The sequence below is a fragment of the Syngnathus leptorhynchus genome, chromosome 8, assembly GCF_054491065.1.
Source record: "Syngnathus leptorhynchus isolate UIUO chromosome 8, UIUO_Slep, whole genome shotgun sequence".
Classification (NCBI taxonomy): Eukaryota; Metazoa; Chordata; class Actinopteri; order Syngnathiformes; family Syngnathidae; genus Syngnathus; species Syngnathus leptorhynchus.
The window spans coordinates 5880689-5897346 of record NC_141202.1 but is presented as its reverse complement, the minus strand read 5'-3'; the positions used below and the strand labels follow the sequence as shown (position 1 = coordinate 5897346).

At 39.3% G+C, this 16658-nt stretch overlaps 1 long non-coding RNA gene across 3 annotated transcripts in view; it reads right to left on the bottom strand.

Moving 5' to 3' along the window:
* Positions 1-16658, bottom strand: part of LOC147052156 (uncharacterized) — a 75957-nt gene that overhangs the window by 38787 nt on the left and 20512 nt on the right. For 2 of the 3 annotated variants that reach the window (XR_015066951.1, XR_015066953.1), the window contains exons 2-3: positions 12287-12357; positions 1218-1343 (exon numbers count right to left, since the gene is read on the bottom strand). This is a non-coding gene — a long non-coding RNA (uncharacterized LOC147052156). Of the gene's footprint in view, positions 1-528; positions 681-1217; positions 1344-12286; positions 12358-16658 lie in introns of those variants that run through there. The other variant, XR_015066952.1, reaches the window with a different exon arrangement.

Genomic DNA, 16658 nt, shown 5'->3' with positions numbered 1-16658 from the left:
TTGACTTATGTTCTGTTGTTGTGTGCTACACGTGTCCTCCTTCACGCGCTCAATGTTGTTTTTGCACCTCAATCAGCATCAACAGCTTTGAATGCACAGTTGTGTTTTGTGTGGCTTTGGCTATCTCCTGAAGTCCTGGAGTCCTTTGTTGTATTTGCTAAAACAATAACACTCGCACATAAACACAATAATGAAAACACAATAATGTGGCGTTATTGAAAATGCTTCAGGTGAACCTAAACCACATACACTCTTTTTGAAAACATATTGTTATTTGAGAAGAGAAACCTGATGATTAAAGTTTTTAGATAGATTGATAGCCTACACTAGGTGCTTGCCCCTCACTTCTTTTTTTGGGGGGAGGGGGGGATATGGGTAATGTCTTTTGGGAAAATGTATCTGTGTAACATTCTTAATTCTATGAACTTTTGCAGTTAGAATTTGGAGTTTGGCGATGTGTCGGTTGCTTCTGTCACGTACGCCGATGCTGCAAAACAATGGATGCTGTTTTTTTTGTAAGGGGCCACTCACTTCAGAGTGACTGCTCGGGAATTGCTCAGCAATTAGTCACCCCCGGACTGCGCCCCTCGTCATCATGGTATTGAAATCCATTTTGAGCACTGGTTCCATAGTAGAAGCCACAGAATGAGCAGTGACTCATTTGCTTGAGTGAGGACTGCCTGCTTAAAACAGACAGACTTTACTAAGACAATATTCTGTATAGTATGTATAGTGTTAGGTGATTCTTTTCTTTATTTTACTTTTTTAAAATAGCATCTAGTCATGACAACTTAGAAACGTATGCATGTATGTGTGTGTGTGTGTGTGTGTGTGTGTGTGTGTGTGTGTGTGTGTGTGTGTGTGTGTGTGTGTGTGTGTGTGTGTGTGTGTGTGTGTGTGCGTGCGCGCGCGCGCGCGCGTACGTGCATGTGTATTTACGTGCGTATGTACATATGCTATGTTTGTATATGTGATTTTATGCTAAAAAATTTAGTTAAATACGATATTCTTCAGCTGTGTATGCAAGGTGACACAGTTTATTCACATTAAATAGAATTTATTGCTGATTCAAATGACTAATTTCTACCAATTTAAACTGAATGGAAAATATAACTGTTGCAGACAAAATGGCTGTGTTCAAAGAGGGATGCCGCCACAACAATCACAACTACAATTATGCCCTATTTAAGGACATTGCTAGAAGACTATCAATTTACCTTAATTCCCTTGAACATTCTAGTTGTCGGTCTGGAGCCAGCCAGGATTCCTTCAGTGTTAATTAACCGTCTGTCTTGGAGAAAATTAAGGTTGTGATCCCCCGGACCTCATCACTCCCACAGTCCCTAAGAGGAGAGACAAAAAGAGACTTAATGAAAGAATAAAAGGATGATATGACTTAATGAACAGCTAATGAGGCCTGTGTATATTTAATATGTGCTTCTTAGAGCTTAAGTAGAACAATATCAATCATTTTTGGAGTTCCTCATTGTTGACTGTTGGCTGGCATTTTTGAAAATTGCAAAAAAACAAAAGCAGTCATCTAATACAAAAGACAATCCACTGTCTAACAACACAGTCTCCGTATAGCCATATCCTGTCCTGTAATTTATTAATTTCCCTACTGATGAAATAAAATAAAAAATAAAAAAATGACTCATTGAATAACTCCAAACCTTACGATCATCTTTCAGAATCTGACACGGTAAAACCGTTTAATGGGCTGTAACGTGCGAGTCATATGGTTGTGTCACTGAAATGATTCAGCTCCCTTAATGCTGCAGTATTTCCTCTACTCATCGCGACTCGCACTACTCAGAGACCAAAGGTGCATGATGCCCATAGGCAGTGTTAGGTAAGACAATTGAACAATCTAACACAGTGACATCATTACCCCTCAGAGTACTGACTCAAGCATCACAGCGTGTTGTTTCCCACAAAAGGGCACTTTGTCTCCGTGACAGAGTCATTTATTTTATGACCGTAATCCAGATTGGTGATGCCCACAGGCCCTCATTTGCGGATCGGGATATTCAGAAGTCCCAGTTCGGTAACCACAGCGTGACCATGTGAGGACCTCAGATGACGCAGCCAAATAATAAAACATAATGAGTCGTGAAGTTTATGGCATTCGAGTTTCCAAAATAAAGATGGACATTTTTAAAAGGCCAACCAAGGTACAAATTATAAGATTAGCAGTTGTGACCATGATATTCCGCACCCCCCCCCCCCCACACACACACACAAAAAAAAATGACCATAAACCATATCAAGACAGGATGGGCAAATGATGTTGTTCTGCAACTGGAATCAGAAAAAGCATTTTCCAGGACTAGACCTCTCACTTCGCCACCTGAGCCACAGCTAAGTATAGAGTGCTGTCTGCGACATCTTTCCTATCTTTTTAAAATTGAGGAATTACATTGAGGAGAAGGAGCAAGATGAAATCAGTATTCCTAGGCAGCACAATCCTTCAAGATTCAAACCCAGAGCTGTAACAAACAATGCCATATGTTTATTGAACCGCAAACGATACTTATGTAAAAGCGTATATCTGTCACACTGTGTTAAGTTACAAGTTTTAGTGATAAACAATCAGGGGAAATTTGACATCTTATCATGTTAGAAGGTAACATGTTAAAATGTGATCAAATTTACTTCTACATTCAGCAAAACAAAAAACATGCCACTTATAACAGAGGTGGCAAATCTACATCCAGAAAGGAAGCTAAAGCCAAACTGTAACAGGGTTTATACTTTCTGGACCTTAATTTGCCATCTCTGGTTTATTGTATTATATTAAGAAAACAACCTCAAGCCCCTTTCTTCCGGATTCCTTTATGTTTTTTGGTGAAGTTTGTATAATAAAAAAAAAATAAAAAATCCGGTTCAGTTCACTGGGGCACTCCTATGTCTTATAAATCAAATTTACAAGCGACACAACTGTACTGCTAATCTATAATACTGTCCAAAAAATAAGTCCAAGTAAAAGAAGATGCCAGAAGTGCCTTGAACCAGAATAAATTACTCAGTTTTGTTTTGCTCAGGAGCATACTAGTGTAGAATAAAGATAAGTTCAATGAGATACCTAAATGGAGCATTATCACATTTATCTCAACAGTGAGTGAGTGAAACACTTTTTGTAGGGGCACATCTACCTTCCATACACGCAGCCACAAGCTTTTCCTGGAAACTGCTGACTGCATACAAACATGTTTTTCCAGCACTGTGGTCATCATTTCCCACCATGCCCTGAGTTTTAGGGTGGTAATCCATGCGTGGAACTCCAAAAGACATCTAGTGGGTTAGTCACTTTGCATGAGCACAGCCAATAACAAATGCAGCTCTCTGCTTTTAATTCAATGCTGTTTTGAGGATTCCTTTGAGAAAAGGCAGGAGCTCAGCCGGCCTCCTAGTTTCATTAATTTGCCCTTGAAAGTGAAAACTATTTGGGAGGTTCACTGAGGCGTAACACTCTGTTTGTTGCGTTTGGGGTTTTAATCTTGAATGTTATGATTTTTTTTCCCCCTCAAATGTTGATCATTAATTTTAAACTGTGCTGCCCACATCTGGGAATTTTGTCCGTGTGCCCGAAGGCAGTCTGAAATCAAACTTTATATGGTGATTAAGTGACTATGTTGTAGTGTTAATTCATATGGAACATTGCACAAAAATGTGGAACAAGGTTGCATAAGGAAGGTCTGAACATTTAAAATCCTAGTTCATGAACCATGCCGTGCAGATTCACTTTAATCCCCTCTCAAAGTTTATTTCAAGAAAGCCAGACATCTTTGAGCTTCTGCAAAAGAGCCACATATTTCCACTGCTGTCATCTATTCCACTTGTGAAGACATATGTCTCTGCCTTGTCAGGATTAGACATTCTAGTCATTGTTCTGGAACATGAGAATGATGTCAGCATTCCTTCTCGCCCTCTTCTGTGAGAAATTCACAAAAATGCAGCTGTCAGTTTCTGAAAAGATGGCGATTTGTGACTGTTTTAAAGAAAAGTCCATACTGACTTGCAGTTGTTAGGGAGGGAACAGAATGATGTCAGACTTTCGTTTTATCAATGAAGGTGTTGAGGACAACGGTCAGTGTAGTCTTGTTGAAATAGAAACAATGATGTAATCCTCCTTATGGCTTTGTTTACCCTCTAAAATGTTGAACAGTCAAACCAGTTCTTTGATGAGCTCATCTGATTTTTTGTGTCAACACAAACTTGTTTGCTGAGTGCAGGAAGTATATACACCAACAATAAACATGTTTGGGGTTTAAAATCCAATCTCTTATCATTTTCACCCAAATGTGTCCCATTCAAAATCTTAATAGACCGGAAAAGAATATTGATGCTTAAATTAATAGTTTTTTTAATTCATTATTTTTTTCCCGTATTTATGAGACACTGTTCTCGGTTTCTATTTTATAAAAGAAATCTAAGTTATCACGGTTGGTCAATTAGAAAAACCTGCACTCACACACAAAAAAAACCACACATCATCGCCATTGTTAATCCGCTATAATCTCACTTGATTCCCTGTTTGTATTCTAGTCAGACACCTCTTGATAATATGCTGTTGCCTCTGGCTTTCTTGCTCATTTTATGCAATTGACTAAGTATAAGGGTACAATTTTATCTTCCTGCATGCACAATTCAAACAGTATTTTACACCATTGCCATCAGTTAGAACGATTCATATTCAGTTGTATGTCTATCCATCCACCCTTGCATCCATTTTATATACCACTTATCTATATTTGGGTCACTGGCGTGCTTGCGCCTGTCCTAGTTGACCCTAGATTGGTCACCAGCCAGTCAAACATAACATATTTAGGTTCAGCAAAATTTTTGATAAATGTTGACATATGCAACTATATTGGGATTTTATTAGCATGAATGTTTGACTCCAGCATCTTCTTATCTTGCCCTCAATATGTTATACAACATATGAAATACTAACAAGGTTAAACCCTTGCTTTTATTGGAAGGGATCTTAAGATGTTCAAGCTGTTTCAACACTAAACAGCTGACTGCGCCAGAGTGTAAAATGATTTTGCATGGAGGAAAATCGATCTGAATCTTGCAATCCATTCTTGAGGGTGGGGGACATTAGGAAGGAGCCCATCAATACTGTTGAGAGTGTCAGCATGATAGATATTGCATTGCATGCAAAATCCCATAGATGGAAATTGCAGAAAATACCGTATGTTCATATAAACAATTACAGAGGAGAATCCTCACTGTTCGGACACGTTTTAGAAATGGGATCGTAAAGTTGCATTGAAACATCATCACCTGTGGTAGTCATACACCTCTACCACTGTCCTTGTTAAAACCCTGCTAATAACATGTTCTATCAGCAAACTTGTCTAACTAGTGAGGGTTCATAGTTAAAGCACAATGTGTAAATAATCAGTTAATTGATGTGTTTTTTTGAATTGGTTTCCCTTATTTCTAGCAGTCTTTCTCATTTCCTAGATTTCCCTTGGGTTCCACCCTAATGTGTTCAACTACTATATCCAACTTTACACAGGCCATGATGTAATTCTGCCTGAGGGGCTTTCCCACATTCATGGCTCAGCTGATAACACATGTGGTAGAGAATTGTAAAAACACACATGGGTGTGTAGCTGTTTCAAACTCAAAGCCCATATCAACCTTCCCTGAGAACCATAGTGAGGAGGGTATGAAAAAGTCCCACTCATTTTCAGAAACCGGCAGCTTTAAAGCTCATCTAGCCTGTGATTAAATTGGCTGAATACAACAACCCAACCCATGTTGTTGCACGCTGGCTACAGCTGTGCTTCGCTACATTTAACCTCTTCTAAGTGTTCTCAATTGTTTTTCTTTAACTGGACTTATTAAAAGAAATACAAGTTCCACTTGAATAAATCTCCTGGAGTCTTAGCAGGGCCTTTAAATGGTCAAAGACGGAATTCAATATTCTCTGAGACTGTTTGACATCAATGTTGGCTGTGGTTGCGCGTTTACTGCACACTGCTGTGCAAACTAAACACTGCTCCAACAAGCCGCTGCAATGTCAGCTGCTTTCATTTAGTTGGACTGAGCAGTGAATCAGTCGGGGTGGCTGGAGGAGAGTCCGCGCACATACAGTGATTAATCACATCTGCACAGTCTGGTCTTCACTGAAGCGGTATCTATTCATATTCTTTGGCATAGCTTCTAAAAGTGAAACAAAGACCATGTAAAAGTAAACAGCAGCCCAATGCAGCTGGAGAAAATGATTAAAAGCCAATACTGTGTTTGGATTCGTATGTGTGAGAGCTGAGGGAACAACAAAATAAGCCCTTCAAGGGCACTCGACAGGATAAACTCAACCGATAAGGACTGTGGAGAGGAAGCTGTGGTTGTTTTTTAAGGAAATGACATCATTTGGTTGGATGGAACAGTGACTTCATGTTGACAAGATAATGGTTGCGTGTGTGTGAGCGAGCGTGCAAGCGCGCACATGCATGTGTGTCTTTATAGATGAAAGCACCATGGTTGATTATTTAATTTTGGCTTTCAGATTGAAATTTCAGCATTTTAAAATCACAAATTGTGACTGGATTAATCTTAAAACTGGTTTTCCTTAAAATTATCATTTTCATATTGCATAAACATAAAATGTTTTCCAGTAAAAATGAAAAACTCAACCATTCTTTACACTGTACAATCGCGCTTCAGTCAACAATACTTCAACAGTCGAATGCCTGAATGTTTCCATGTTTTTAAATTTCTGTACAGTGTAATGGAAATATTGGATGTAAGATGTAACATTGCACATAGCTCAAAAAAACGGATTGCTTGCTTGCTTGCTTGCTTGCTTGCTTGCTTGCTTGCTTGCTTGATTGATTGATTGATTGATTGATTGATTGATCTATAAAACAAAATGTACTTATGTACATAGAATGCCACCTATTTTTTTTCTTTCAGTGTTTGTCATCCTTTTTTGATAATTGCTCATAACAAGAAAAATAGTTTACATTCTTGATAAGTAACATGGTATAGTAAGAGGAAACCTTCCAATGGAATCATTTTAAAATTATATGAAGAGTTTGTTTGACATTTGCGGAATTCGTTTCATCAAAACTATACACGTTTTTTAATACTGAAAACATATTAAAAGGCTCATGAAATACGGAAGGAGAGTTTTTTTTTCCCCACACAAATAAGAATGATTCCATCTGGCGTGATTATCATACTAGCAAATGCTAACTTTTGATGATGAGAAGATTTCACACACTCAATTTCACAGAATCCTTAATGAATAATTAGCATATTGGAACAACATATTGTCTCCCACTTGCTCAGGGAGAGGCTGATGGGGCGTGGCACAGGGTGAGGGGGGATGCAATGTGGTGAAATATAAAATTTTGTCTACAGCTGCCATCTGAAGAGTGGAAATTGAATTGAAAAAGAGAACATATAGTCACTTATTTTGTATTTGACATTTGTCATTAATTTGATTCTTGATTTGGTGCTTTGCACCTGAGATTTTCTATATCATTGCCCAGGTAGGTGATTAAGTGTGGGATTTTAACCTTTAATATGTATGTCCAGGCGTATCAATAATAACTTGCATTATTAGTGGCTGATAAAATGGCACTTTGAAATATTATGTGAGATTTAGAAATCTAATCAACAAACTCCATGTAGCCAAGACTGATCCAAAACACAAACCCGCCCCTTTACATGCCAAACAGTGTTCTCTGGAGAATCTGCTACACTAAATATGGTGCCAATAGCAGGAGAGGCATTTTCAAAATAAAAATGCAAATATAAGCAACAGCCCTTTAATGTGACAACAAAGGGAATTCTAAGGTAGCTAGTAGCAGATAGATGAATATAATTTTATTGCATCAAGCATGAACCATTCTTTTCTATGGATGCTTTTCCAAACATTCACCACTTTCAGTTGTAGTTTATTTTGAGGTGTTGCTCCCTTCAACCTTCTTTTTGGCAGGTAAATGCAGCTCTTAGAGGATTTAAGTTGGGGATTTGACTGACCTTGTCTAAATCGGCTGCAGCACACCTGTTACCCTAAAGCAGTGCTTCTCAGTTATTTTATGTTATGCCCGCCCTGGAGGAAGAAAACATTTGACCCCCACCTGACTTTCTTCACTGACTATAATAATAATTTCTGCATAACATTGTATCCTATTGTTAAATGGTTACTAGTAGATCGGCGGATTTGATTGGTTTGGGTTTGTAGGTAGTTTGATAAATCTGTTTCATTGTGTTGACGAGTATTTGAATCAATAGGTGATGCTGAAGTAGGCGGATAGGTAAGATAGCTGGCAGATGGAGAGAAACTGACAAGTACAATGGCTATCCAAGCATACCCAGCTCTTTGCAACCCAGGAAGGGAAAGGGGGCAGGATAGTGGTGGACAGGGGGTGCCCGAGGTGATATGAAGAAGGAGCATATATATTTCACCTGCTGACATGGCCTCTCAAAGAAATCTTTCATTAGATCCTCTGAACAGCCAGCTCAGTGGGTCCATTGCTGTCAATTTAGCTGTCATATTAGACTGGCTCAATATCTGCTCTTTTATCTTGGGAATTTTTCATCTTATGATGTTCTTAAGGGGAATTGGCAAGACAGATGCATGAGCAGAAAGAAAGCAGAAAGCTTCAAAAGTTGAACCAGTGGTTAAGTGATTTATGGTCTGCATGTTTAACCTGCACACGTAGAGAAACCATTAAAGGAAGTTATAGCTTTAAAGACAACCTTTCATCATATACACCATAAACCTATAATTTGTATCTTGCAGCATTTATAATAGGTTTGATCATTCTATTTCCAATACCCAAAGGCATATATGACATATTTCATTGAAAGTTCACCTATCACAACTCAGCTTTTTAAGTTTGTCCTGCCAACATGCTCCACCTCCAAAACTTTATAACAGTGTTGAACTTAAATTTGAAGGGGTGGAAAGGGGTTGAGCTTTGCTGCAGACATGTTAGGTTCCCATATGGAATGTCAATGGGTCCTTTCAAAAGGTGATAATTTAATCTGCCAACACCTTTTTATAAATCATTAACTTCAGTGAAAGTTAACCAAGACAGCTTATTTTATCACATAGTAAGAAGGGAATGTTAAAAGCAGACGGCAAACGTGAGATACTAAAAAGAAGGCTACGGGGACTAAAAGCTTTCACCTTAAAGAGTACATAAATAACAGTCTCATGTTGATTTAGGGACTTCAGAGAATAGATGTGTTTTCCCTCAGACGGCCCACCTCTCTTGCTCTCACAGTGAGATGTTTGAGCCCACCCACAATCCATACATACATGTAGCAAGAGATGATATACTCAAAGGTAATGTCAGCAGCTTCCCCTTAGGCCCTTAACTTTCAACCTCTTTCCAAAGTCACCACAAAATTTGAAACTGACTAATAATTTCTATACAATATAGTCAATAATGTGGGCAAAGTAGTTAAAAAAAAACGTTTAAAAGATCTCGTTTCATATTTTTGATCCTTTTATAGTTAACAAGCTGCCAACTTGTGATCAATTTTAACCAAGACTTACAAAAAAAATAATAATAATGACAGAATGAGTCTCTGAACAAAAAGTGCATTCACTATTATAATAAATAAATGAGCATAAATATACAGGCAACTATACGTGCACACTCAAACTAGCAAACCTAGGCCACCCAGGATGAGAACAAGATTGTTGGAAACTTTGATTGTGTTTATAACCCAACTCTGGATTATAGGGTAGAGTGACAAGACTGAGAGTGAGGAGTTTCAGTTGCTCAGCTGTAAATAATTAAAAGTCAGGCCTCCTCTACTCTGTCTCCTGCCTTCCACAAACACACATGGTTCTTAACCCACATACATATGAGCCTCCATTACTGTCATTATAGCTTCCTTTTGCGGTATAAAGCATATTAGTTGTTGATTTTATAGAACTTTTAAAGAGGAAGCAGTGTAGCGACTGTATCTTGTTCAAATACAAGGTGTTGTCTCGGCGTGTGTTGCTCTGGGGTTGCCAAGCGACAAGTCTCAGATCATTCAACAGTCATCTTTGTGGTACTTTGATCACATACATCATGGATCAAAAATGTTTTATAGCGTCAGCCTTCAGGGTAAAGTTGTTCGTGTAAGGGATATGAATTGGACTAAATGCACCGGACTATAAGGCGCACCATACTATAAGGCACACCGAACTATAAGGCGCACATTCAATGAAGGGACCATTTTAAAACTTTGTCCTTATATAAGGTGCACCGGACGATAAGGCACACCATGAATGCATCATGTCAGATTTTTAATCCAAATTGAATTATTCCCCATTTTGTCTTTTTTATTTCAACTTCAGACGCAACAAATTACTTTATAATCACAAAATAATGATCCATAGTCTTTTTGATTCATGATTTATAGTCTTCAGCGGGCCACTTATGATTGATTTCATGACACAATGCTTCGGGCCAGTTTAAATTTAGGAATGTGGTCCATATATAAGGCGCACTGCACTGTCAGCTATAGAGAAAATTTGGGGTTTTTAGGTGCGCCTTATAGTCCGGAAAATACGGTATTTAAAACAAAATTATTTCACTGGCATGAATAGAAATTGGGTCACAAGTGTTCACGTTAGCTTTTTCAGCTTGCTTGGCTATGCATTAACGTTTTTAGAAAGTCCCAAAACAATAAATAATTTTATGCAATTTACATTTTTAAATCATTATTTTTGTTCCTCCAAATATTGAAATAAAAATCCATATTGGTCAGGCTCAACTTGAGACGATGCATGCTCAGACAACTGAAGCTAATAGTCTGAGCATCTTATATTGACACAGATGGAGTTACACTAAATCTTATAGACAGCTTACTGAAGTTCAAACAAGCCTATTTCCTTTTAATGGCTTAACACTGCAGCTACTGGAACAGTCACTTGAGAGAAATATAGAGGTTTGGCAATTAGCACTAAAACTTGAAATGTCTTGACAGGTAATCATTCACAGTTTTTAGCACTTTTGGAAGAGGAGGAAATCCTCTGCACAAGCGTATTATTATATGACATGCCTTTTGATGTCAGGACCAAGCCATATTCACTTGTTATTGCCTTTAAAAAGTCTGTCTCCTCTTGCTCTTGCATAAACAAAGACTTAATGGCATTTTTTTCCCTCTCAATGAGTCAATTAATTACTTTGGAGGAAACTCTATCTGGAATAATATTGCATAATAGTGGTGAGACTTGCTTTGGCTTCAAAGTTGTAGACACAAGGTTGACACACTGCCATGATAGAGATCAATCGGGATTCTTGAGACTGAAAACATTTGAGTTGCATCTGAAGTTATTTGAAAATATTTTACCTCTATAAAAGTCATGGCGATAGGGTCAGTAAAGTTGTAGCCATGTCTTGAGCAGCATGACAGTTGCATCTAGTGAATGAAAATCTTTATAAACTAAAGACCACTTTGAGAATACACTGCAACCTCTGCACACTATTAGACAACTGTGGATTTTCCCCAGAAAATAATACAAATTGAAGTAATCCAATCTGGCATATAATAAACAACTTGCAATGCAACTTTTGCAGTCTTGGCTTGAATATTTTAGGAGGTTGTATTTTTCCATCCAGCTGAAAGCAAACCAAGATAAAGTTCACACTTAGCAACACAAAGCACAACAAACACACATCAGCATCCTTGCTGTTTCCTGAAGAGCTTGCCAATGGCAATGTTCTGCCTTAGCCAAGGCTTTGCACTGCTGGAGGTTTAGGGTTCAGATAATGTCAAGTATGCGTTTTACCAAACACACGCTCACATACACACGCACACACATATTTTGACCGCATAAATAAAAATCATGTGGGCATCTACTAAAACAGACCAGATCATTTTCATCTGATGTACATTCACTTCTCCTAAAAAATGGAGATATTTTATGAAAGTTTTTATCATATCCCTCATTTTTGTGTGGGACATGGCAATAGCAGAGATAATGAAGCTGAGACAGTGCAAGGCAAAGCGACTTTTTTACAAAATCATAGTCCTGAGTCTGCATCTCGTCAAATGTCAGCAAAAACAACAGGGGTGCTATGCTCCTGGGGGTGTAGCGCATTATTGAAAACATGAAAGTCGGATCTTTGATCGCTTTCCTTCCAAGACTATATGGCCAGAACAAAGTCCAATTTATTTGGAAATGCCTAAAGAAGAATCTATTGCTTAAAATGGGACAGTATGTGATAAATCTTAAATTCATAAATCCATCATCCAAATCATTGAGGAAAAAAAAGACCATTACTCAAAACACACTTCTTTTGCTTACCATCTTCAGAGCAGTCACTGCTACACAGTGTTGATATGTGGACTCATATCTCGGAAGCTGCTTTTTTCCACCTAAAATGACAGTGACAGAGGGATATGAGAATATCAGCGCAAATGAAATAAAAGAGCACATTTTGCTTCCTCAGATGAAAGATCCTGAACGCTGCTCTTCTTAAGCAGTGAACAAAAATAATAAATAATGCATCAAAGGTCCAACCTCTTTAAGGACGGTAGTTTCTTCTCAGAACACAATACTGCCATGTTTAGTGGTAATTGGACCTGCAGTATTTCAATATTCCTTCTATAAAAAGCAAAGTATTCAAATATTGTACTTTGCCAGAGTTGGTAATTGATGCAAATACAGGAGAATCTCCAGAATCTGTTGTTCATAATATTATGTTTGGTTGAAATATTCTAAATCGTGAGATAATCTGATGTTTGTCATTCATGGTAGAAAAGGAGGGAAATCAGGACAAAAACATCAAACATCTTGTGTGTGTATCAGTCCTTACTTTCAGGGGAGGTAGACGACATGGAGCCAGACAGTTAATGTGAAAGCATGACCAATTGGGCTGGGTTGGCACAAGGCAGCGAACCATGTCAAATGTTTCACCACCAACTGTTTCTTCCAGCCGTTTGCAATAACACTGTTCCCAAAGTAGAAACTCTTCTTATAACATTTGACTAGTGAAGTCCTTTACTTTATCATTTTCACCCATGCAAAACACCCATAGCCATTGTACTCGCTGACATCCACAATAGTAATTATTACAATTTCAATCACCTAAATTACCTCCTAAATGAACTAGGGTACTGATTTTCATTAAAAACGTTTGAATTTGCTCTTGGTCACCATAATCATTCATTTTGTTCAGAACAAAGGGGCTGTTATGTGCACAGAGCCAGACAAGTATTAATAATGAACCATATCATTGCAAATAATCAAAATACTTTACTTTGACCTTTTCCTGCATTATGAATGTGATGGTTAATAATCATGATTAAAACATGTGATTGTTCATTTGTGGCATATGTTAATTTATAGCTGCATAAAGAAAATGCATTGGGTTGGGCACTGTCAAAAACTAAGAAATTGGTCTTTCACCTCTTGTGTCATCTAATATACACTGTAAATCGGAAAATAAAACTAATGCTTGATGGTAGTTTAGAATTACAACCAACAAGACTATAGTTCAATGTAGACGGGATGGAGACGACAAACTATGTCCAGTAAAAGTGCGATGGGAATTCTAGTAAATTGATTGTAGAACACACAGAGGCATGACCCACTTAGTTATTAGAACTGTCTTTGAAAACACTCCAGGCCAAAACAATGTCTCTTTCTGCAGCCCCGTTATCGCCATTAAAGCTAACTTTATCTCACAAATGGATCCTGTACAGACACATAATGACCAACTACTTTATATCAATGACACCACACTGAACAAATACACAAAATGCACCCATCAAATCACGTTAATAGAGCTGGACTTGATCTTTTTTTACTGCAGTCTATTTTCAGTGAATGACACAACACATTAAGACGAGTGAGGCAACCTCTGAAATGAAAGGCTCATGTTACAGAAATCTGTCAAAGCAAGTCAAGGTTCAAAGTAGGGTCAGACTTCCAGCGGGAATTTCTCACAATTCTGTCTCATATAATGTGGATGCAAAGAGGCAGATTGGAACGAACAGTATAGACATTCAGACGATGATGCTATCCTGTATTCAGAAATAGATGGGATAAAACATGAAGAGGGATTCTTTAAGGTATGTTTACCTGCAATCTGGGGTGTGGAAAACTTTTGGGTTCAGACAAGAACATGATCAAACTCCAGTGATTTCTGCTCAAGCTTATTCTAAAGAAGACCACAAAACAAATTATAGGTTTTTCTGATAATAACACAATGGCAAGAATGTTTAACTTGAAATGTATCCTCTCTCTGTCACCTTTATTCAGGAAATTAGCAGGTTAGACAGACCTTCACCCTGTTGAATCACACACTTTACATCAATGGTGCAGCTATCTCGTTTCCAACACACCCTGCCACGGAAACTCAAAACGGATGAGCGTTTACTTTCCTAAAGCATATGACTGCTCTGCTCATCAAAAGACAGACTTGATTATGTTACAACCTCAGCGAGACAGAGGGCATCAGAACAGGTGAATGGAAGTTCAGTAGGCCGCAATTAACATCAAGGAACTGTACAATTCCCCCACTCCTCCCATTTTTCTCAAATCCATCTTTCTCACTCTCCATGGCTCTTTCACATCCTGTTACTCTATAGCCATCGCGTCATCAGCAGAGCTGGTTTTCCTTCTTTATTATATGCCGCCTCCTGTTTGGAATAACACACAAGCCAGTCAGTTCAGTCACCAACCGAAAAGGACCGCGGGCATAGAGAGAAGAAAAAAAAAAAAGGACAGCATTGTGAGAGTATGCTGGTATTGGTGGGGGCGGGGTGTGCTTTGAATGAGTTAATGAGACAGAGAGAAGAAGGTGGTGTTGAGGGAGACAGTGACAGACAAATAGAGAAGCAAATAAGAACCAGGGACAGATAGAGTGGTGGAAACACTGCCCAATGGACACCAGGGTTGAAAAGTCGTAGCCACTGGTCAATTCTTCACTACAGAAGACATCCTGTTGTGACAAATACAAGGTTGAAGTGAAATGCTGTCCACTCCTGTTTGGACAAAAATGCACATCTCTTGCTTTTGAAGGATCCATGTAAAAAAAAAAAAAAAAAAAAACATAAAAGGTTTATTAATCTTCCCCACCATTATAGGTGCACTTAAGATGTGAACGACTACTTTGTACATGAATGTTTTCAGAAACATGTGTGGACGTCATGAAAAGGTTTGTTGACTCCAGCTCTGAAAGTCATAGGTTTTCAAATATAGTGCTTTGACCACATTTTCCACGATTTCTAAATAAGTGTGCCAAATCAATAGGCACTGGTTACTGATTGCTTGGCAACCACCACTTGTTTAGTTACCGTTCAAGGATTTTTCCGAGACATAAGAATTCCATTTGAAATATTTATTTGCAAGAACATGACCTCTGCTGTTGTCTGCAATGGATTACCAGACCTTTTATTCATGCAGCAGCCATGCAATGCAAAGTGGTGCTTTTTAATTTCTATCCATAGCTAGGAATTATTACAACACAAGGATTTGGCCCAAGTCAAATAGCCAACAAAGAATGTATCATTCCATTTTGTACACAGAAAAGGTGAGTGCTGTAAAGCATGTCAGTGTAAGTAAAGTTTCAGATGGGGAAATCTAGATGGAAACATTTCCTATTTCAGGTCTCACTCAAATATAAGCTCTGCCACGGATTTTTTCTGGTCCCACCGGGATTTGAAATTGGGTCGCTGGGGTGAGAGTCCAGAGCACTATCCACTTCACTAGTGTTGCAGGGAAGGAATGTACACTATATGGTTTAATGGAACAGCTTCTGACACCACTTCCACACCAGCCTCTGACTTCAGTTCCGATTCCGATTCCAGCTCCACACCAGCTCTGCCTCTGACTTCAGCTCTGCCTCTGACTCCGACACCAGCTCCGCCTCTGACTCCAGCTTCAGCTCCGCCTCTGACTTCAGCTCCACATCAGCTCTGCCTCTGATTTTTTTGGTCCCACCGGGATTTGAACTCAGGTCGCTGGGGTGAGAGTCCAGAGCACTATCCACGATACCATGAAGACTTCACTAGTGTTGCAGGGAAGGAATGTACACTATATGGTTCTGACTCCAACTTCAGCTCCGCCTCTGACTACAGCTCCTCCTCCGACTTCAGCTCCACACCAGTTCCACCTCTGACTCCAGCTCCGCCTGCAACTCCAGTTCCACACCAGCTTTGCATCTGACTCCAACTTCAGCTCTGCCTCTGACTTCAGCTCCACACCAGCTCTGCCTCTGACTTCAGCTCTACCTCTGACTCCAGCTCCACACCATCTCTGCCTCTGACTTCAGCTCCGCCTTCAGCCCCACTTCCGCACCTGCTCTGCCTCCAGCACACCAGCTCTGCCTTCAGCTCCACCTCCAGCTCCACACCAGTCCCTGAATTCAGCTCCACCTCCGACCCTGATTTCAGCTCCAACCCTGACTCCAGCACCAGCTCTGCCTCTGACTCCAGCTGCTCACCAGCGCTGCCTCTGACTTCAACTCCAGCTTCAGCTCCGCCTCTGACTTCAGCTCCGCCTCCGATTCCAGCTCCATACCAGCTCTGCCTCTGACTTCAGCGCTGGCTCCAGCGCTGGCTCCAGCTCTGCCACTAACTTCCGTTTCGCCTTCAATTCTACACTAGCTCCGCCACTGACTTCAGCTCCGTTTGCAGCTCCACACCAGCTCCGCCTCTGACTTCAGCTCCGC